Source organism: Ailuropoda melanoleuca, chromosome 2 (assembly GCF_002007445.2).
Source record: "Ailuropoda melanoleuca isolate Jingjing chromosome 2, ASM200744v2, whole genome shotgun sequence".
Classification (NCBI taxonomy): Eukaryota; Metazoa; Chordata; class Mammalia; order Carnivora; family Ursidae; genus Ailuropoda; species Ailuropoda melanoleuca.
Window position 1 is genome coordinate 161,472,506 of NC_048219.1, and position 23,457 is coordinate 161,495,962.

Consider the following 23,457-nt stretch of genomic DNA (forward strand, 5'->3'; position numbering starts at 1 on the left):
TCTTATTCCCCACCAAGCATAGTGTCTGTCACATAGGAGATACCCAAGCTGATTACTATTCTGGTTATTCTAGATTGAATTTTTCTCTGATGAGCTAATGTTTCTGATAATTCATCATCTCTGACAGAGACAAGCATCTCTGCCAACGAGTGGCAGCTATGCTTCATTGAGAATATCAAGTCCACATAAATAAGCCAGCTTAGAAGCACAGGGTACAAATTATTTTGATACGATTATCACAACCTCCACTGCGACTACAGCTCCTACTGCTGCTGACCAGCAGGACTCCGGCCAGCCTTGGTCACACCATATGAAGAGCAGCGAGAATGACTCATTTCTTTCCTTTGTTTCAAGACCAATTTTAGTTGGTCCCTCCAAGTGAAACTTTCTTCTTTAAGTAGGTTAACACCTTTGTTTAGGTTGCAGTCAATTCTAGTCTAGACCCAGAACACCTTTTCCATGACAGCATTTCTATACTGGGATCTATTTCTCATGGATATCTGAGGACAGAATATTTTTCCCTAGACTGTATGAGAGTTGTTTTTCTTTCCCCTCATCTAACATATATATTAGGTGATTCGGTCTTTTTTAAATGCCCCAATTCCGAAGAAGAAAAATAACTGAGCATAAAATGGCATGCGAAAGAAAGGGTTCTAAATCCCCTACAACCGTAATGTAGACAAAACTATAAACCTATTTCTTCCTCCACTGAATAAACGTTGTGATAGATCAAAGAAACACTGTTGGCTTTTAAAACCAATTATCCATTGTTGCATTTATACTTGGCTACTTCCTTTCCCCATTTCTCTTAACTATTCAAATCTGTCCCACCGTCCTCACATCCCATAGCTAATTTCCACGATCTGATTTGGAGCAGGGTACCATTCAAAATACGTAGAAGGTTAGGCCCCGTCTCTCTAATACCATCTTTTCTGTATCTATACCTACCCCTTGCCTTCCTTCCCAGGGTTCTACCCCGTTATGGCGGAGGCTTTGACCCAATCTCCTCCACCAATCACCTTCTCTCACCTTGATTTTTAGTTTCTTCCTTTCAACCTAAAAACATGTCAGCTTCCATGAGGCACACTTTCTGGTTTTGCTTTTGTTCTTTGAACATTACCTTCCTCGCTCCCTTTTCCATTCTCATTCTTATTTCTCTTCCTACTAGGATTAAAGCATCTGTTTTCCAATTGAAATGTCTTATTTTGGGGGCACTTGGTTGGTCAGTCAGTTAAGTGTCTGCCTTTGGCTCATGTTATGATCTCAGGGTCCTGGGATTGAGTCCTGCATGGGGCTCCTTGTTCAGCAGGGAGCCTGCTTCTCTCTCTCTCTCCCTCTGCCACTCCCCCTGCTCGTGCTCTCTCTCATTCTCTCTCTCTGTCAAATAAATAAATACAATCTTAAAAAAAAAAAAAAAGAAATAGTCTTATTTTCTAGGAGTGCATATTCTAGATACTTGGGTAACTTTCAAGCTGGAATATAATTACAAAAAAGAAACATTGAAGATGTTTAATTCATGTACCTAAATACCTTTTTTAAATCTAATTTTGTTTGGTATCGTTTATATAAAGCTTGTCCACTCATGTCTCATATGTCTTCTTTGTTCTCTTACAAGTCTAGTTGGTGGTACATTTTCTCTAAATAGAAAACCAAAGTACACACACACAAAAAAGCCCTAAAAATCCTTTCAATATAATTTTATACCTGTTTATGAATATTATGGGAACATGATTAAAAAAAACTTGAAAATCTCCACTCCTACGTATTTTAGCTGCCCATGATACTTTCAGAAAGTGATTTCATTTAGTGTTCTTTTTTTAATTACTCTTTAGGGCTACTTCCATTTATTCTGCTATTAATACCGGAATTAATTGTTAAGCCTGCTTCTCCAAGGGTGAAACAAATAAAGTATCTGGACCCAGAAAACAAAGGCACAGAGATAGAAGATTACACCACACACAAATCTCTTAACTACAGAGTAGTTAGTGGCTCAGAGAATTTTCTCAGATCTAATTAATTAGGTCAGAAACAGGACCGCTTTCCTTAATTAAAACCACATTATCTTCAGGAGGAACAGGTTGGGGACTTAAGCAAAATCTCTAGATAAGCAAACTTACCAACATGTCCTGCACACTCACTAGGAAACAAATCCTCATTGGCCACTTTTCCCTTTAGCTAATTGATCCTCCACAGCAATGACTGCCCAACTCCATTGCTCACTATGAATCTCCTGAAGGCTTCTTTAAAATGCAGATTCCTGGGCTGCTCTTCCAGAGATTTTGGTTTGGCAGGTTTGAGTTAGGATACAGGAATTTGAATTTTAGCAAACACCCCAAGGAGCTGATTCCTTGATAGAGATAGTACAACAAAGGCCACACAAGGAAAAACTCTGTTCTGTGGTTATTTCCAGGGATACTGAACAATCTCAACAATGCTCTGGACCCTGTTCATCGCTGACGATTGTCCCTCTCATTTGTTAGCTTGTTCATTCGTTCATGCATTCATTCATTGAAAAGCATTTATTGACTGCCTACTATGCAAGAGACGGAACACCCATTTCCCGCCATCTGGAGTTCACGGTGTGGTGGGGGAGACTGGCTCAGAAGGTACAATGCAATGTCACGAGTGTTAGGACCGGGCTGTGCATACTCTATACAGCGTTAAAGAGGAACAGAGGGGATAATCTGCAATAATCAGTCCCTGCAACAGTGTAAACTTCCTAGGGCTCTGGATCTATCAGCTTGGGTGTATCTTTGGGAGGCACAAACAGAGATACCCTTTGGGAGATCTACACATTCAAGCCCATCATGAAGGTATCTCAGGCATTCCTTTGCTTCACTGTTCCACAGACACATTGCTTTACCACCGGGATTCATTCTTTTCTTTCTACGAACGGTCATCGAAGCAATAAACAAGTGGCTGAATTTAGAGCTGAATTCAGGGGTAAAAGTTACTGTTGTTGCCTGGCCCCCAGGATGTTATCTTTTTCATCTTTGGAAAAGTAGGATTAATTATATTAACCCTCAAAATGATTGTAAAGAGTAATTAAAATAATGAATTCTCTCCCAAAATGCCACAAAAAGCTAAAATAATGTAAGCAGAAAGACTTTTAATGTTTTAAAACTCTTCCTTCCCCATAATATTGTGTATGCAGAAATCACTATGAAAATTACCTTTAAAAGATTTTTTTTTCCTGTATGTGATATTTGGATTCCAGAAAATGTCCTCTGAATAGGCTTTTAAAATAATAAGAGAATATATAGGAGACATGACCAGACATTTCAAACATATACAAACATAATGTGGATTTGCAAATGTTTCTATATCTCTGTTAATATTTCCAAAATCTCCATAGAATGCTGGAGATAAAATAGGAATATATATATATATATTATATATACACACACACACATATATATTTTTTTTTCCAAAGCCTTCGATCTTCTATCAATCAACCCAGGGGAATTAAGAAAAGATGAGGAGGAATTTTTTGAGAAAGCTGCCATGTGACAGATTGTGCCAGAGAGATGAAAAATAATGCTTGCAAATTTTCTTTTGCTTTAAAGTAATCCCTCCCCACATTTTCTCACAAATGGCATAAACATCTAAGTTGTTTTAAATTACCTTTTGGATACAAATTGAATATAACTATGTCCTGAGATTGGATCATACAGGGGCCTGGTTTATTCTGGCTGTACTCGAAAATTAGATGCCCTGGCATATGGGATTTGGAAAGCAATTTACTAAACTACAATTTGAATCAAAGGTAGCATTGTAGACCTGGGCAAAGAGCACAACTTCACAGGGACTGTGTGACGGTTTTTAACAATTTTTTAAAAATTTTTGTAGAACTTCTACAAGTACATGCCAGGCAGGTCATAAAATCCTGCTACAAGGGGACAGGGAAACTCTGACAATGACTTTGGGATCTGAACTACATTGCAAAGGAAGAGTGAATCTTTACCAGGGACTGCACCAAACAGAATACCGATCTTATGAAGTGCTATGAGAATTCATTAACCACCTTCCTCATGAATTTGCAAACGTTATATTAGTTTTAACCTAGTCTCCCTAGATGCCCACTTCCTGACACCAAAGCTCCTTCTGGTTGAAAAAAAAGACTGAGTACCAGATATTCCTAGAGATTACAATCCTGTTACCACAACACCAGCTGAGATATACCCACTGACTATGGCTTGGTTCTCACTTGAATAGCTATTTTCCTATAGACACCAGAAAGAACTGCTGATTGTAATGTGCCAAAGATGGAAGAAAAAGGCACAGCACATCACGGGACAAAAAAAGCAACAGCAGCAGAGAAGAGATGATGGCCAGTTGGCAGGGTCCAGCCCTGGGGTACATGCTCACGGGAAGGCAAGCGCATCGCAGCGTCTGCAAGGCCGAGTGGGTGCACACATGCTGATTCAAGGTCATGCACCCCCCAGTATGAGAGAGATGTCTTATGGTTATCTCCTCTGGAGCAGGCCATTGACCTGAGGTGGTGGAGCCCAACCTGGAGAATGGGAAATCTTTCACTAGAGCCACCCCGGGTGACTTACAGCCATGTCCTAAGCAGTGCCCTAAGGTGGCCTCCTGAACATTCACCTCCAGCCATACAGCCAGCAGAGGCAGGATGCTGCTAAGCAAATTCCTATGTAAAATACTTGATCCCAGGCTACTCGATTAAACACTCGTTTTGACAAGGGAAGAAATCACCAATAGATCAGCAAGAAGCAACACTTGAACTCATTTTGGCAAATACCTCCTAAGAGTTTCAGTCATGGCCCGGAATACCAGCTAGTAAAGAGCGGTTCAGAGATGGCTTGTATGTCAGGCACCGTTCTATTGCTCTGTCTTTATCGAGTCACTGACATCTCTAACAATCCTCTGAGGTAGGCATCACTAGCAGATTCTTAATGATGGGAACTAAGGCACAGAGAGGTTGAGAAATCTGTCCAAGATCCCGAAACTAGTACGTGCAGAGTGAGCCCAGAGACCATGCTCCTGGACGCTATACCTCACCTTCTATCTAGACCAGTGTGAAGAGTTTGGATTCCATGCTGAGGATGATGGAAGGTCACTGGAAGACTTCAAGCAGGGAAGTAACATGATCCACGTTTAAAAAAAAAAAAAAAATCCTCCTGGCTGCCATGTGCAGAGTGGACAGTTGAAGAGCAAGAGAGGATGGCCCACGATGCTTCACGCCCAGGCCCAGCACCAAGCACTGGAGCCATAACCTAAACGTGACCCTCTCCTCCCATCTCCATCTTTCCTGTGCAGACAGAACTGTGGCAGCTATAAATAGCCAGTCTTAGTGCGAAAGGCTGTGAATCAGTTCCAGACTCTCCAGTCCAACGACCCCGCGAGGTGACTCATCCACCTCTAAGCTCTCTCCACGTCCAACCACCAGCCTGAATTTCACTCCCTAAGCCCCCCATGCTCTTCCTGTTCCTCTCTTTATCCAAACAACTCCCGAAAGTCCAACTTTCCCACACCCAACCTTAATCAGTGAAAATAGAAAGCTCAGATTCTCCGTCACTTAGTAACTCAATAAAAACCTGAATGCAACATATTTAATATATCACTGCCATTTAATCCACATGGGTCTTCTATCCACCAAGAGAAGTATGCTTTATGTTTTTAGGTACAAATCATTTATTACAGGTACCAAGAGAGTCATACACTGCTTGATAATGAGGTTGCCAGGCAGCAGCTATGAGGTAAGATCCCAAAACTTTGAGAAACAGCAGACCTGAGTTTAAATTCCATCTCTCTCATTTACTGGATCCATAACCTTGTACAAGTCTTAAAACTGCATAGACTCCATTTCTTTAATCTACAAAATGATAACAGTACCTAGCTCAGAAAGCAGTGAGGAGTACTGGGTATAGTACTTGAACCTGGCACATATTAGGAGCTATGTGTGTGGGGTTTAAAAAAAATTTAATCCATTTCTTCTAAGAAAGTTATATTTTTCTTTTAATACTCAAAAGCACAGTTCCTCAACCACATTTCCTTAGTTTTTACTTTTTAAATTTCTTTTAAATAAATTCATTTTATTCTAATTTCTGACAAATATATATAAATTAAAAGCATGCTAATTCATATGTTTTTGGAGACTGCCTCCTTTCTTAATCTGGATGCCAAATGAGCAGACAGCAGAAGAGTAGTCCATATGTACAAGGATAGTGCATCATGCTATTACACGCAGAACACAGTCTCTCACACAGAGTAAATCAATCAGCGCAGTTCTTGAGTGGAAGGTCACTCAAAGCCTAAAATTCTGTCAATGAGCTTTAAGATCAGCTTAATAAAGAACAAACAGAGATGCCCTCATCTCCTACACAGTGAAACTTGGATCGTGAATACTGTGTTTAACTAGGAAATCTTGGTTGTGGCACTATGTGTGTAAAAAGTTGACAGGAATGACAACGAGGTTTTGATTATATATCCCTCTTTCCTTCTTCTAATGATTTTTTTAATACCATGCATATACTCTCACTCAAGGATAATCCTTTCAATACTAAGTGAAGTTTAAAAGCAACCTCCAGATCTTTCAGGATGTTACTTTTACATGAACCTAATAGCTGCAGATTCTGAGAAATGTACAACCATTATGAAATATAAAGTTCAGCACAAAATCACCCTTCGGTTAGGGGTAAATCACACTTTTGATCTTACTGAGCTCATACAATAAGGATCAGGAACTATAATAGCTAACTTGACTTAAAGAAGGAGGTTACCCTTATTGAAGTCTCCAAATACTTACTGGAGCTAATCCAATCTCAATCTGAAAATATTAGTTGGAAGTATGTGAGAGCAATCTTTCTGGAACATTCAATGCTACTAACCCTAAAGAATAATTCTGCAGTTGTGCCTACTCCCCATGGGTCCCTCCCCATAATGGCTTAATCAGAAGATGAACCACTTTCCCAGAGATCAGATGGCTCACCTGAGTCCTTACTAAACCATCAACTTAACTTTTCATTAAACTAGACATTTATCTATGTTTCCAAATGAGGGCACTACTGGGTCCAATACATTGCAGCAACAGTAGCATCCTTGGCTCTCAAGCACTAAATGCCAGTTGTGTGCTATATGACAAATAATAATAATAATAAATGAAAAATAAAAAAATAACATCCCCGCCCACTTTAAAAACCACTGACTGGCATTTTGTAGCCAAAGAGTAAATCTGTTCATTGAAAAAGGATTAGGCTAGAACTGAAATTTTGCCCTGGATTCATCCCGTCTTTTAAACAATTAGAGCAGATTTCAAAGGTCTATAGAAAGCTGGGTCAGTTTACTACAACTGCCACAAGGAAATCTTAACAAAAACATGATTTTATTCTCAAATTAAAGTTTTGTTGTAAGATTGCTGTTAAATCAACAGTTTCTACAATGTGAACGTCTATGAATACTTGTCCATAGAAACACTACATTACAAATAAATCAGCCTTGACATCTCATTCATGAGAGAAGAGTTTTTAAATCTGACAAAAAAACATTATTATCTAGAGGCAGATAACTGGTCATAAAAATCTATTTAGACTCAATCAATGACATATTAAGAAACATTATTGTAGGTAGGACCTACTTACCATCACAGTAAAGTACTTCATTTGAAACCAGGAGATTCTAGAAACTCAGCAAAGGGACTACATAATTTTTGTAAAAGTTTTAAATTTTTTTAAAGATTTTTATTTATTTGACAGAGAGAGAGAGAGAGCAGAACAAATGAGAGAGAACATGAGTGGGGGAAGGGGGAGAAGTAGACTTCCCGCTCCCACTGGGCTCCATCCCAGGACCCTGGGATCATGACCTGAGGTAAAGGCAGACGCTTAACCGACTGAGCCACCCATGTGCCCTTTTTTGTAAAAGTTTTAAATGTTTTAATCCCAGCACTGATGATATCGAGCTGTCAAATGATGAAATGTGAAAAGCACACCACATAGTTTGGTAATAACTGTCCTAATCAAGCTGAGAGGGGACCATATTTAAGAATGTTTCAAAGAGAAAGGCAGAGAGAACTGTAAATCCCAAACAGTTGGACTCAGAAATCAGGTGAGGGTAGAACTCATTTCACAGAACTTTCTAATATCTTACCTCACGTAATCCCAAAGAATTTCTCTCTGTCTTTGCCAGGGTTGAATCCATCATCATTTCAAACCAGATTTAGGAAGCAGCAAGAAGAAACATGTTCCATTCTCCTTAAAATCATGTACCTGGCCTACCCACTTGACAATTTCATTCATAGAAGTGCCCAGAACTGAAGTCAGGCAGGTCTGGAGTCCTAACGTGGCTTTGAGAGCTCTGGGGTCCACCTCACTGATGCTCCTGCTTCTCTTCCTCTTTCCCAAGTTCTAGAAACGAAATTCTAAGCAGGATTTGAGCAGACCTCTACCCGGAGACTCCTGTCCAGCTAAGTAAACACTGAGAGCCACTCCTACTTTTCCTCAAGACTGTCAGGCATCCTAAATGAAAAAACACAACCTATTAGTGTCCCTTAGGCTGAGGCAGTCGTGGCCACACCCTATAAAGGGTACAGGATGCAATCGCCCCATCCTCCCCTCGGCTTCCTTCCTTTGCTTTTTTCCATTGGGAAAATTCCAAAGAATGAGTTATGTGTACACACACACACACTCATACAGAGTGAGCTGATTTCAACAAACTGTTATCACAGAGAAGGGAGTTTTCTGTCTGATTTACTAAGAATAGAGTGGTCATTATCTAGAAACTCTAATTTACTACTATGCTTAATCAGATATAGCATTCATTTAGGGTATTGAAAAAGGCTTACAGCATTCTAACTAATCTGGAATGAAATTTGTGAACTTGTGATTTCAAACTGTAAAAATTGACTAAAACTTTTTGAAACATTATCTAGCTTTAATGAAAATCCAAAACTGCGATTATCAACCCTGAAGTTATTCTCAGATATCATTTTTTAAAAGATTTTATTTATTTATTTGTCAGAAAGAGAGAGCACAAGCAGGGGGAGCAGTAGGCAGAGGGGGAAGCCCGATGCAGGGCTCGGTCCCAGGACCCTGGGATCATGACCTGAGCCAAAGGCAGACACCCAACCGACTGAGCCACCCAGGTGTCCCTCAGACGTCATTTTTAATGCAAAAATGGATGCAAAACCTCAATCTAGCTGTGCTCTTGTCTTATCCAAGGAAGAGATTGTAGTGGAAGAACTTCCAGATGGGATGCATCTTTAATGGAAGGGTCCTTTAATGGAAAAGGGGCCCTCCTGAAGCTGGCCTCCCCAGGGCAGTTATCGCAATTATTAAGTGTTGGCTGAATGGGTGAATGCAGTCCAAGGCTGCAAGACCATATCTTTCCAGCAAACTTCCAGGAAAGCAAGATAAAATACCCTCATTGGTCACATGTGTTCTTGTGAAGTGAGACAGACCGGATTTAAATTGTGCCACATGTAGTGGATGCAATGTTATCTCTACTGTTTCCTTAATCCAGGCATAGTTTGCATAAAGCTTCAAGGAGCCACGGAGCTTGCGAATGGTTCTACGATAGACCATGTGGACACAGCAAGCCTGGCTCTCCAAAATCACCACCAGGCCTCTTCTGACATGTAAACCCTGCCCAGGCTTAGAACAAACCACTGTGGACTCTTGGGTGTGTGCTAGCAAACAACAGTAAGAACAAGCATGTGCAGAATGCCTGCAGTGTACCAGGGACACATCACAGATGCTTCTGAAACAGTCCAATGAACAGACTCTGCTCCAAGGCTGAGGTCCATAATGTTATCAGGCCCATGTTACAGATGCAGAAGCAGAGGCTCACAGAGAGGAAGTGATAACAAACAGCTGGGATTTCTGGGTCGGATCTGAATGGCACCCAAACCTGAGCTCTTTTACAACACGCTGCCTTTCTCAGATAACATTAGGAAAATGGCAGTCACCTCACGAATTCGACTCAGTCACCAAAAGGAGATTAGGAAAAAGAAGTCTAGAATGGATGAATTCATTTCCTCTTATTGGCATCAAAGGTGGCTACAGCCTAAGGACGACAGACTTCTCAACAATGTCAGCATCTCTGTTTTCATCCCCAGTCAAAAGTATATCATCTTGAATGCTTGTTTACCTCCTAGTTACGGACCAACAAATTCTCCATGGGGCTGAAGAGAAGCTCGCCTCATGCTCCCCCCACCCTGGACCCCAAACCATGATTCTTTACCTTCTAAATATAGTAACATTTGCCAGATAGGCCACTTTAACTGAACTCTATGTTCTGGTCCATCCCTGTGTCACTGATGTTCACCTGTGTCACACAGGCTACTGTCCTATGTAAAGGAAACCTACGTCCCCACAGCACACACCATTATCATAAGGGAACTAGATCTCCAAGTTGATCAAGACACTTATAAAGTGGATCAAGGGAGGTTAGATGATGTTGGAGTTCAGACTTAAGGCCACCACATACGTTTACCTTTTCATAGAGATGGTCTTTCTTAAACACAGGGAGTTCGGCCAGTACCTCTTCAATCACAGTGGACTATTGCATTGAGAAGTTAGAGTCAGAAGAGCATAGTGTCAGACCTCAAAATTTATATATGCTATTCCTTTCTCCAAACCACATCCCTATGTGAAGAAAGACCTCAAAACTCAACCATAACAAATAAAATGAGAAGCACATCAATACCAAATTTGCATCCATATAACATCTTAGCATTTTCACTCACTAGGATAGCATATGGAGCCAGGCATTGGGAGATAGTTCTGAACAAGACAAACACAGCCCCTGCTTTTTCTTGCAAAGCTTCTATTTTACAGAGAAGGAGAAACACTAAATAACAAATACAAAATGAATTCTTTGGTTACTATTATGATACACGCTACAAAGGAAAAAAAGAAGGTCTTAAGAGAATTGCTAAGTTGCTGACTTGACCCAGGCCAGAGAATAAGAGAAATCTCCCTCAAGGAGTTAATGTGGGAACTAAGCTTTGAAAGGAGGGGAAGGGAAGAGAAAAGAGAGAACACTCCAGACAGAAGAGCTGTACAGAGGCCCTAGGGTGGGAAGCAGCATGGCACTTTCAAGGACTAAAGGAAGACCAGTGTGACTAGAGTACAAAGGATGAGGGAGAGACGAGGCCAGTGATGGAGGAAAGATTAGAAATTTAAAGCATCAGTGTAGAGGGAGAGTACGGGAAACTTAAGAATAAGAGAATGGAAATTGTCCCTTTATCTCTTCTCCATAAGATCTCCTCCTGAAAGCCAATTGGTATCACAGTTGTCAACAAAGTTATTGATCTAGCAAGGATGCTCGTGGGTGAAACTATGCTTTGTGGATGCTGAATGGATTAATCACAGAACATTAAAGACATCACTTAATGAAAGTAGCTTATTCTCAAAAACTCACAGAATGAGTAAGTCATGGGAATAAAAGGCAGAGCATAGGGGACATAGTCAGTGATACTGGAATAGTACTGTGTTGTGAGAGATGGGAGCTGCACTTGCACAAGCACAGCACAATGTAGAGAGAGAGAGAAGTTAGAAAACTAACATAACAGTGTGTACCAACTATACTTATATAAAAAAAAAAATTAAAAAAAACCACGTGTAAGCTCCCCCCCCCAAAAAAAAAAAAGAGTAAAGCAAAGAAGAGCAAAGACACAATTCTTCGATGATGATACAAATTGGCAATGGAAAAATTCGGCAACGTCTCTTCAATCTTTCTTTATGCTGGCATGAAAAACACAAAACAGAATCAAGGTTAGCACATCAGGAAGGAACGACCTTTTTCCTGAAAAGCCCATTATGAATTTCCTTTGTGTTTATGCATTTTGCACGCCTCCGGGTCTGACATCACTCATATGCATTACTTAAGTCCTGCAGCAAGTGTGCCTGTCTGCTGCAACTTGAACTGGAGGCTTTTTCTTCTGGCATTGTGTTCATTCAACAGCCAGATGAATGCTTGTCTCCTCACCGCTTTGTTTTCAGATTCCCCAAATCTTCCAATGGAAATACACATCGTCTGGGTATAAATCAGAAAATGTTTTGAAACTCCGTTCAAAAATGAGAGAGCTGCTACAAGATCCCTTGCACCTCAAATAAAAGAACCTCAAATACAAATCAGTTTGACACATGCACATGAAACCCATGGCTTTTAAATGTCAGCTTAGAAACTGGTAGGTAATCAAGTTAAATACAAATAATTAAGGCTATCATCTGTTACCTATTATGAACTTACCACATACCAGGCACTATGAGTGTGTATACACACTCCCTCATTCAATCCTCAGAGTAACCTTCTGGGCTAGTCTGTGGCTAATATGAAATGGCTAATCCCATTTCACAACTAAGAAAACTGAGGGACAAAGGCTGCATGACTTGCTCACACATAGCTAAATCCCAGGGCAAAAAAACTAGCTGAATTTCAAATCGAGGGTCTGCATGACATCAAAGCTTATCTACACATTGCCCACTCTTATATAACTTCCCCCAAAATAACTAACTACCATTTATCAAGTGACAAGAACTATGCTTGACTTTTAGAGTCATTAACTGATAGAATTCTCACAGCAATTCTGAGAGGTGCTATTATCCCTAAGATAAGGGGAGCTCGGGGAGGTCTGGTGACTTGATCCAGGGCACACAATCACTAGACTCAAAGGTGCAGAGGAAGATTTTCCAGAAGCCTGCTCAGTTGCACAACAGCAACACTTCTGAAGAATTCTGAGCTCAATAAAAGTAAGTATGGGCATATTTTCTTAGGGTTTTATAGTTTTATCTGGGAAATTATCATTATGCTTTGGAAGACAGTAATGTCCCCAAAAGACTGATTTTTCTCATCTCAGGTAGATAAAAAAATTGCTATATCGATGTCCTCTCAAGCCAAAATAACAGGATTGTGATCCACTGCTTTCATAAGAATAAATGAACCTCATTTTTCTAACAGACAGATACATACAAGCAGATGTAATGTGCCAAACACATGAAAGGCATACACAAATAAGAAGAAATATGGTTTTTCTCCTTTCAGTAATTTGCACAACAGAATTAAAGAACCAGCTATAGCTGTGTCTCCTTTATTTGACTCACTGTATCTGCAAGCTTAAAGGATGTGTTTCTCCTTGTGGGTGAATTTTGTATAAATATCTAAGATTATTATATTTTTACTTACTGATGAATTTTTTATTAATCCTATGTTAATTTATTGTTAATGAAATAGTAAGGTGGTTTGTGTATAATCTCACCTCACTCATTGAATTCATAACAACGGTTTAATTACATGGCTAATGGGTTCTGCAGCCATGGTATTTATTATTTCAAATAAAATTATATTGTAAAGCAGGGTGAATTTAAGAATAGATTTTAGGCATGTAACACCCTGAAAATAAAATGAAGCCAATAAAGAAGGATACAAAATTATTTTATTTGTATTCATGTGTTGTTTCTGTAAAATGAGAACATTACCTTTTCCAATTATGCTATGCATATGACTAAGATAGCAATGAACTCAATAATATATCCTGAAGATTCTCTGCCAACAGCACTTATGTAGAGACTCCACTATATCCACACAGGGAACATTTCCAGGATTTATCGTTTACAACCACAGTGCATGACGTAGAATCAGATGATCACACAGACTCCCAAACCCTGAAAGAACAGTTCTCTGATTTTATTGTATATTAGAAGCATCTGGGACTTATGCTTAAAATCCAGACTCCATAGAGCAAAGAGCAGAAAGTCTGATTCAGTAGTTATAGGACGGGTCCAAGAAGCCTGCCCAGCTAATTCTGATATAGCTGGTACTAGAACTCCACATTAAGAGATACTTGCCTACAGTCTCAGAATCTAATTAGGCCACACATTAACATCTGTGTTTATGTGAATGTCACATTTGATTTTGAAAATGTGTTTTATTAGAAGATAAAAAACAGATCCGCATCTTTGTACCTTTGCAGAGTCCCCTACCCTAGCAATTCTCATGATGATAATGATCAATCCATTTAAAAGAAGAAAAAAGTGAGTATAACAGGAAGACAAGCAAGTGCAGAAAAAAACGAAGACAGAGATGTTAACATGAGAAAAAAAGGTTTTGTTTGTATATAAATCTAGAACAGTACGCCTCAAAATATAGGCCATGGACCAACACTGGGCTATGAACTTACTGTTAATGATCTGAGATAAAGACAGAAATTGAACATGAGCCTTTAGAAACTTTTATGGGAATTTGCCAGAGTAATTTTAAGTTTGTTTAATAATAATAATAATGAAAATGTGGACTTATATTTTATAGATCTTGTTTTTATTTCATTTCATTTTTCTAAGTTTATTTTTATTCTATTTCACAAAAGATTGGTATCTCTGATGGCACTGAATGACAATAGGGAATTTGAGAAGCACTGAGGGCTCTAGACGGGAGGGGGCGGTTTCAACCATGCTTGCTCCATCCAGGGAGCCCAGGATTGGATACAAAGTGGCTTTCTGTGATGTCGTCTCAAAGGTGAGCAGCCAAAAAGAATTCACTGAATGAATGTCTACAAGAACATCCTTAACTTCTCATACTAGCTCACTCTGAATCTGTCAGCAATATATGAATCTACACGTTTTTGTGACTCTATCAATTTTTCTTTTTAGCTTGTACCACCTCTTAGAATAGCACTTTAGTTAAATTTCCTTAAAAACTATTTTCAATGCATAGAACAGCACATTTCACTTATTATAAATATATGTCTCTCAAATTTCAAACAGACCCTTGAATTTTAACATTTGAGGACTCAGTGAAGAACTTCATCATCACATTGATACCCTATCTGTGAGTCTTTGCTCACATGAATCCATCGTTACAGGCTGTTCTCAGAAACTAGGTCTTTTAACTGCTTTGGTCATCTTAGTATTAGGTCCTTATTAGCTATCTAATGATCTTCATATTTGAAAATGACATCAGTAATAATAAGCACAAAGTATCGATACAATACACTTATAAGTACACGGAACACAGATCTCATTTTGCAGTCTTCCTGCTTCCTGGTAAACTGAATAATAATTCTCTTCTTTATTGAGACTTGCATTGGAGACAGTAATAAAGTTCAATTCTAGACATATTCTCACAATTCCAGCTCAAGTCAGTATACTCCTTGGTGGCCCCTGCAGTTGCTACTTTTATCATGTGAGTGTTGCCAAGAATAACTTTTTCTCCTCCAAGTTAAATATGGTGTTTATAAAAGGTGTGGGGCAGAGACTCTAGCAGCATGTGTCTGTACACACAACAGGCAAAGTCACAATAATAGCAACTGTGCTCCTACTTGCCAAGATCTCTAGCCAGGAAGAATGAACAAGGAGGATTTTTTTTTCCCCTAAATAATTGTGTCCCCTTTTTAAAGAGAATAAAGTCAACCTTTAAATATGTAAGTTCGTTCTGTAATGTTTAAAAGTTATAAGTTAAGTCATACACTGAATTTATTCATTTTCTTAACATGTTTTAATAGAATTTAAGACATTTTCTCATTTAGTCCGTTATTTGTATGACTCAGAGCTCTCTAACAGCTTGTAAGTACAGTACAGAATAGCACTGGTTCTGCAGCCCAAGTGGACATCTATTAGTTGTGTGACCTTGTCAAATGATTAACCTTCCTAAACGTCAGTCCATCTATAAAATGGGGACAATACCAATGCATGACCAGCACAATTTTGGGAGGACTGGAAAGCTACATACAGCAAGTAGACAGTGCCTGGCAAATAGTATTTACTCATTGTCAATAAATTCTCAGATATTAGTGCTGTTATTCTCAACAGAGAAGACCCTAAATCATTGAAATATCTGGAGAAGTTTTTGGAATTTTATTTTTGCAACAAATACTGACAGTAAGTAGATACCTCCACCAGGAAGGCAGCTGGCTAGATGAACTGAGCCCTGGAGTCTCCCTGATCTAGGTTATTTGGCATGAGTAAAACCGGGTGCAAATTCAATACTTTCACGAAAATTCAAATAACATCTTCGGAGAAAAAGAATTATGTTAATGCCTTTTATTGTACTACATACATTGGTTTCAGCAATTACTCTGGGAAAGGTTAAGTGAAGCAGATAAAATTAAAATCACAAGACATCTTTGTAAAAGTAGATGGCATTCATCCAAAATGCCTTTCCTGGAACAAACTGTAACAACTTGTTTCACTCCCGCCCTTCCCTACCAAGCTATATTTAAGGGTCTGTAAGCATTTCCATCACAAATTGCTGTCATCAGGAGCAGTAATTTTACCTTCTAATCTGTTCTAGGCTTTATAGATAAACATCTCAAATTTTTAAAAAGCTATTGTTTTTTAAATTTAAAAACTCCCTTCAGTAAAAGATAATAGTACAAGGGGAGGAAAAAACAGAAACACCAGAAAAGTAAGGATTATTTTACACATGAAAAAAAAATTATCTGCCATGGCTTAATAAGCAAAATAAGACACCTGTTCTAGAAATATTGGCCACCTAAGATTATATAAATTCAGAGATCATTGTGTCATGATCTGTAATAATTAGAAACTATGTAAGTATCCAAAAATAAATGTACAGGTACATTATGGCACAGCCAGCCACATTAGAGAATATTATGTTGCCATCACACAATGTTCCCAAATAATTTTTAATGACATGGACAATGTTCATGATATAATAAGTGAAAAAGCACACTGCAGAGCTATATGCACAATATGAGCTTAATTGGGTTTAAAAATACATATAATATTTCCACCAACACAAAGCTTCCTTTTTCTCCATGTCCTCATCAATACTTGTTGTTTCTTGTCTTTTTGATTTTTGCCATTCTGACAGCTGTGTGGTGATCTCTCCCTGTGGTTCTGATTTGCATTTCCCTGATGATGAGGGATGCTGAGCATCTTTCCATGTGTTTTTGGCCATCTGTACATCTTCTTTGAAAAAAAAAGTCTATTCAGATCTTCTGCCCATTTTTTAATCAAATTGTTTGGTTTTATGGTGTTGAGTTGTATGAAGTTCTTTATATATTTTGGATATTAGCTCCTTAATGTATATATCATCCGCAAACATCTTTTCCCATTCAGTGGGTTGCCTTTTTGTTTTGTTGATGGTTTCCTTCACTGTGCAAAAGCTTTTTAGTTTGATGCAGTCTCAATAGTTTATTTTTGCTTTTGTTTCCCTTGAGTTAAGAGACATATCTAGAAAAATATTGCTACAGCTGATGTCAGAAAAATTACTGCCTGTGCTCTCTTCTAGGATTTTTATGGTTTCAGAGCTCACATTTAGGTCTTTAGTCCATTTGAGTTTATTTTTGTATATGGTGCTAGAAAGTGGTCCAGTTTCATTCTTTTGCATGTAGCTGTCCAATTTTCCCAACATCATTTATTGAAGAGACTGACTTTTCCCTTCTTGTATATTCTTGCCTCCTTTGTCATAAATTAATTGACCATATAAACATGGGTTTATTTCTGGACTCTCTATTCTGTTCCATTGATCTGTGTGTCTATTTTTGTGCCAGCACCATAATGTTTTGATTACTATAGCTTTGTAATATATCTTGAAGTCCGGAATTGTGATGCCTCCAGTTTTGTTTTTCTTTCCAAGACTGCTTTGGCTAATTGGGGTCTTTTGTGGTTCCATATAAATTCTAGGATTATTTGTTCTAGTTCTGTGAAAAATGCTGTTGGTATTTTGATAGGGATTGCACTGAAGCTGTAGATAGCTCTGGGTAGTATAGACATTTTAACAGCTTTTGTGGAATATAGCAAAATTAAAAATAGAAATACTATATGATCCAATAATTCCACTACTAGATATCTACCCAAAGAAAATGAAAACACTAATTAAAAAAGATATATGCACCCCTAAGTTTATTGTAACATTATTTACAATAACTAAGATATGGAAGCAATCTAAGTGTCCCCTGCTAGATGAACGGGTAAGGAAGATGTGGTACACACACACACACACACACACACATTACACAGCCATAAAAAGGATGAAATCTTGCCATTTGTCACAACATGGATGGACCTAGAGGGTATTATGCTAAGTCAAATAAGTCAGACTGAGAAAGATGAATACCAGATGATTTCACTCATATGTGGAATCTAAAAAACAAAACAAATGAATAAGCATATGCACCAAAAAGCAGAATCAGACCTATACATACAGAGGACAAATTAATGGTTGTTAGAGGGAAGGGGATGAGTGGCTGGGAAAATGAGTAAAGACATATATACGGGCTTCCAGTTAGGGAATGAAGAAGTCATGGGAATAAAAAGCACAGCACAGGGAATATAGTCAATGCTACTGTAACAGTGCTGTATGGCGAGAGATGGGAGCTGCACTTGTTCTGAGCACAGTACATCTAGAGAAGTTGAATCACTATGATGAACACCTGAGACTAATGTAACATTGTTTGTCCACTATACTCAAAAAAATTTTTTCAAAACACACCTAATATTTATGACAATAAAGTTGCAAAAGGAACACACTAAAATGTTTATAGTAATTACTGGTTGGCAGAAAGACCTAAGTGTTTCTTATATTTGTTCCATATTTTCTAATTTGTCTCTAATGAACCTGTCCTACTTTAATAATAAAAGAGAGGCTTCAATCTGGCTTAGTGTAACAGAAGAATACAGAAACAGTAATACAGAAAAAAATTAAGTTTGGCATCTCTCTTATCTTTCTATATGCTCTGTGTTCTCCTTTCTAATCTATATTTAATAATAAACTTCTGACATTCGAAAATATTGCTTGTATTAAAGTACTCATTCAAAAGAAGTTTTTATTTGTCAAATGGAGCTGCCAAAAAAAGTGACCTTGTAACTAACCACATTTTACCAATAACCCACATCTCAAGATGCTAAAAATCACAAGTATCATTCATCACAAGGAATCTCTAGGGGACAAAACACAGATTCAAGATACATCTGATGAAGGAACAATAAAAAAAATTTGAAGCAAAAGGTGTCACATGAAAAGCAGTTTGAATCTGAATTTAAAAATTACATTCAAAACTTCAAGTACTCGGGGCGCCTGGGTGGCTCAGTCGTTAAGGGTCTGCCTTAGGCTCAGGGCGTGATCCCAGGGTTCTGGGATTGAGCCCCACATCGGGCTCCCTGCTCCACTGGGAGCCTGTTTCTTCCTCTCCCACTCCCCCTGCTTGTGTTCCCTCTCTCGCTGGCTGTCTCACTCTCTGTCAAATAAATAAATAAAATCTTAAAAAAAAAAAAACTTCGAGTACTCAATAGTCATCAACCCAAAGAGACCTGTTCTAAATGGGTTTATGACATCAATATAAATTAAATACAAATATAAAATTAGTATTTGAATTATACCTCAATTTAAAAAAAAAAAACTTTCTGTGTCTTTATATATCAGCTACTATGCAAAGTACTTTTACATATGCTCTTTTTAAATCTTGTCCTCTTACTTCAATGTTAAAAATTTTGGTACAGGTGCGCCTGGGTGGCTCAGTTGTTTAAGACTTCAACTTAATTTCCTCTTGGGTTATGATCTCAGGGTCATGGGCTTGAGCCCCACATGGGTCTTCCCACTGGGTTAGGAGTCTGCCTGGAATTCTCTCTCCCTCTCCCTTTGCCACCCATCCCCCTGGCCCCGCTCTCACACACTCTGTCTCTCTAAATAAATAAATAAATAAATAAATAAATAAATAAATAAATAAATAAAAATCTCTTAAAAAAAAAAATCTGGTCCACTTGGAAATACTGTCATATATACTTCCCAATATCAGTCTATATTCTTTGAGGATAGTAACCACATTTTATCAATCTTCATACTGCTAACAATCATCCAATTGGGAAATAACCAATACATGGTTTTGATTAAATAAATAAGAACTGATTCTATATCTCAGTTTTTACTTCCCACAAACTTTGCCTTAAACATCATAGGAGTAAAGCACTTCGCAACTTACTAGTATCCAAATTTACGTATTCAGGAGCAACTGCTAAAACAAAACTTTGAAGACATACTAAGAGTGGAACAGATCCAAAGCCACATCTAAGTAACCTCGTTATACTGAGAAGTAAAATAAAGAAGAATCTGATAACAAAACATAAATTACAATAATTTTTCATTCTTTAGGGAGAAAACCAGAAAAGAGTTACAAACTCTATGAAGACTACTCTGACAATGCTCAAATTTCATTGGCAGGCCAAGGAGGTTTTAACAACATTAGTCTCCAAATCAAAAAGAAACCAAGTTAGGTGAAGCTACGTACTAGTTAGTGCCAAGGAAAAGTGGCTTAGACTTTTAGTGATAAAACAATGAGTAAATTCTAAAAATCCTGAAGAGAGACAAAAAGAGCTTCAAATATAAGCTTAAAGGTAAATTATATTATGGTTCCTTTTAACTCTTTATCTGCTTAAGGTTTTCTGCTATGAAGACTTGTAGTCTTAATCTAAAGTACTAAAATTTATCTGGGTGCAGATTGCATTCTGAAATGGCCATTCTGACTTAGAACTGGTGCAGACCAGGGAATAAAAAAAAATTTTTTTAATTAAAAAAAATTAAAATAAATAAATTTTAAAAAATAATTAAAAAATAATAATAAAAAAATGAAATGGCCATTCTGAAATGGCCTCAGAATAATTAATGCATGAATGAGGCAAAGTTTCCATTTTACAAAATGATAATGCAATAACAAGTATTATATCTGAAAGGGCTTAGAATGAGCTTTTCTCCCCATTTCTTGCCAGCAGATTGAATCAATACTGCTAAATCAAAAGTAGAAAATGTGGATCAACTAAACTATTGAATACAAAAGAAGAAAAAAAGGAAAAAAAACCAAGAAGGTTTCCTCTCTTTTGGGGGGACAAGTTTATTCTGACGCATTCTCATGCAGCATTTTTATAATATTTGAAAACCAGGTTCCATTGCTAATACTGTGTTCAGATTACTTTTTCAGTCATTACTCTGAGAGTAGCAAAGTCACAAAAGCCTCCTCTGGAGTCTTTATTGGGTTGTGAGTCAATGGGACTGCCATATGTATAGCAGGCCATTAAGAGCCCAAGCTCAGGAGTCAGGCTGCTGAGTTTATATCTGGACCCTTCTATGTCATGTTTTTGTCAACTTGGTCAAGTCATTTAAACTGCCATTGTACAGGGCCAAAATAGTATACATAGTGATACAGTATGCTACATACACACACACACACAATTTGCTTTTATTTATTAAAAAATAAATAAATAAACATGGGGATGATAAAGAAGAAGCCACCACAAATGGTTACCTGAAGAAAATGAGGATTCAGTGTGGAGGTATCAGGGAGAAAATACAAAACTGCTCTTAAAATACCTTCTTATATAGTTTTTCCATTGACCTAAATGGTACAGTTTGAGTATTTAAAAAACCATGCAACCATTAAAAAAAATACAAAATTTCTTACACACATGAATTCATAATGATATTAAAATATACATAGCCACTCATCAAAAAGAAAAACCTGATGATGAGTGATGTCGAGCAACTTTTCATGTGTCTGTCGGCCATCTGTATGTCTTCTTTGGAAAAACATCTAATCATGTCTTCTGCCCATTTTTTAATTAGATTATTCGTTTTTTGGAAAATACAAATCAAAACTACAATGAGATATCACCTCACACCTGTCAGAATGGCTAAAATCAACAACACAAGAAACCACAGGTGTTGGCAAGGATATGGAGAAAGTGAAACCCTCCTGCACCGTTGGTGAGAATGCAAACTAGTGCAGTCACTCTGGAAAACAATATGGATGTTCCTCAAAACATTAAAAATAGAACTACCGTATGATCCAGCAATTGTACTGCCCAGTATTACTCAAAGAATACAAAAACATGAACTAAAAGGGGTATATGCACCCCAAAGTTTATAGCAGCCTTATATACAATAGCCAAATTATGGAAACAGCTCAAATGTCTATCAACTGATGAATGGATAAAGAAGATGTAGTATATATGTGTAATGGAATATTACTCAGTCATAAAAAAATGAAATCTTGCCAATTGCAACAACATGGATAGAGCTAGAGAGGATTCTGCTAAGTAAAATAAGTCAGTCTGTGAAAGACAAATATCATATGATTTCACTCATACGTGGAATTTAAGAAACAAAACAAATGAACATGGGGTAAAAAACAGAGAGAGGAGCAAATCAAGAAACAGACTCAACTATAGAAAACAAACTGATGTGTGACTAGAGGGAAGATAGGGGTTGGGTTAAATAGGTGATGGGGATTAAGGAGGGCAAGTGTTGTGATGAGCACTGCTGTTTTATGGAAGTGGTGAATCACTACATTGTATATCTGAAACTAATATTATACTCTATGTTAGCTAACTGGAATTGAAATAAAAACTTAAAGAAAAAAGAAAAACAGCTAACATCATACTTAATGGTTAAAGACTAAGAACCTTCTCCCTAAGACAAGGAATGAGACAGAGATGTCTGCTTTTGACTCTTCTATAACACTGTATTGAAAATTCTAGCCAGATCAATTAGGCAAGAAAGGGAAATAAAAGTTATTCAAATTTAAAGAGAAGTAAAATTGTCTGTATTTATAGTTGACACAATCTTATATAGAAAATCCTGAAGAGGGGTGCCTGGGTGGCTCAACTGATTGGGTGTCAGACTCTTGAGTTCAGCTCAGGTCATGATCTCAGGGTATGGAATTGAGTCCCACATCTGTCTCCATGCTCAGCAGGAAGTCTGCTTCTCTCCCTCTCCCTCTGTCCCTCCTGCCACTCAGGGACACACACTCTCTCTCTCTCTCTCTAAAGCAAATAAATAAGTCTTAAAAAAAAAAAGAAAAGAAAAGAAAAGAAAATCCTGAAGAATCCACAAAACTAATAAATGAATTCATCAAAGCTGTAGGATGCAAGATCAAGACTCAAAATTCAGTTGTATTTCTATACACCAGCAATAAATATCCAAAAGGGGAATTAAGAAAGCACTTCCACTTACAATAGCATCCAAAAGTATAAAATATCTAGGAATAAATTAAACCAAGTAGAAAGACTTGTACACAGAAATCTAAACATTGTTTAAAGAAATTAAAGATGACCTAAGTAAATGGAAAGACATCTTATATTCATGAATTGAAGATTTAAGATTTTTAAGATGTCAATACTAACTAGAGCAATCTACAGATTTCAGTGCAATCACTATCAAAATTCCAATGGCCTTTTTTTTTCAGAAATGGAAAAACTGTTTTTCAAGTTCATATGAAATTGCAAAGGGACCCAAATAGCTAAAACAATCTTAAAAAAAAAAGTGGGAAGGTAACATTTCCTGATTGAAAAACTTACTACAACGCTACAATAATCAAAACAGTGTGGGTACTGATATCAGGATAGATGTACAGAACAACAGAATAGAATTGAAAGTACAGAAATAAACCCATACATCTATGGTCAATTGATTTTTAATAAGGGTGCCAAGACCATTCAATAGAGAAAGAACAGTCTCTTCAACAAATAGTTCCGGAATAACTGGATTTCC

The 23,457-nt window shown here is 37.6% G+C and overlaps 1 protein-coding gene across 2 annotated transcripts in view; it reads right to left on the bottom strand.

The window, feature by feature from the left end:
- The window catches only part of HECW2 (HECT, C2 and WW domain containing E3 ubiquitin protein ligase 2), a 361,561-nt gene that overhangs the window by 156,393 nt on the left and 181,711 nt on the right, over positions 1 to 23,457 (bottom strand). Inside the window, exon 1 of one of the 2 annotated variants that reach the window (XM_019797411.2) lies at positions 8,107 to 8,464. The exons of the other annotated variant lie outside the window; for it this stretch is intronic. The gene's annotated coding sequence lies outside the window, so the exon portion shown is untranslated. Of the gene's footprint in view, positions 1 to 8,106; positions 8,465 to 23,457 lie in introns of those variants that run through there. 2 annotated transcript variants of the gene reach the window in all.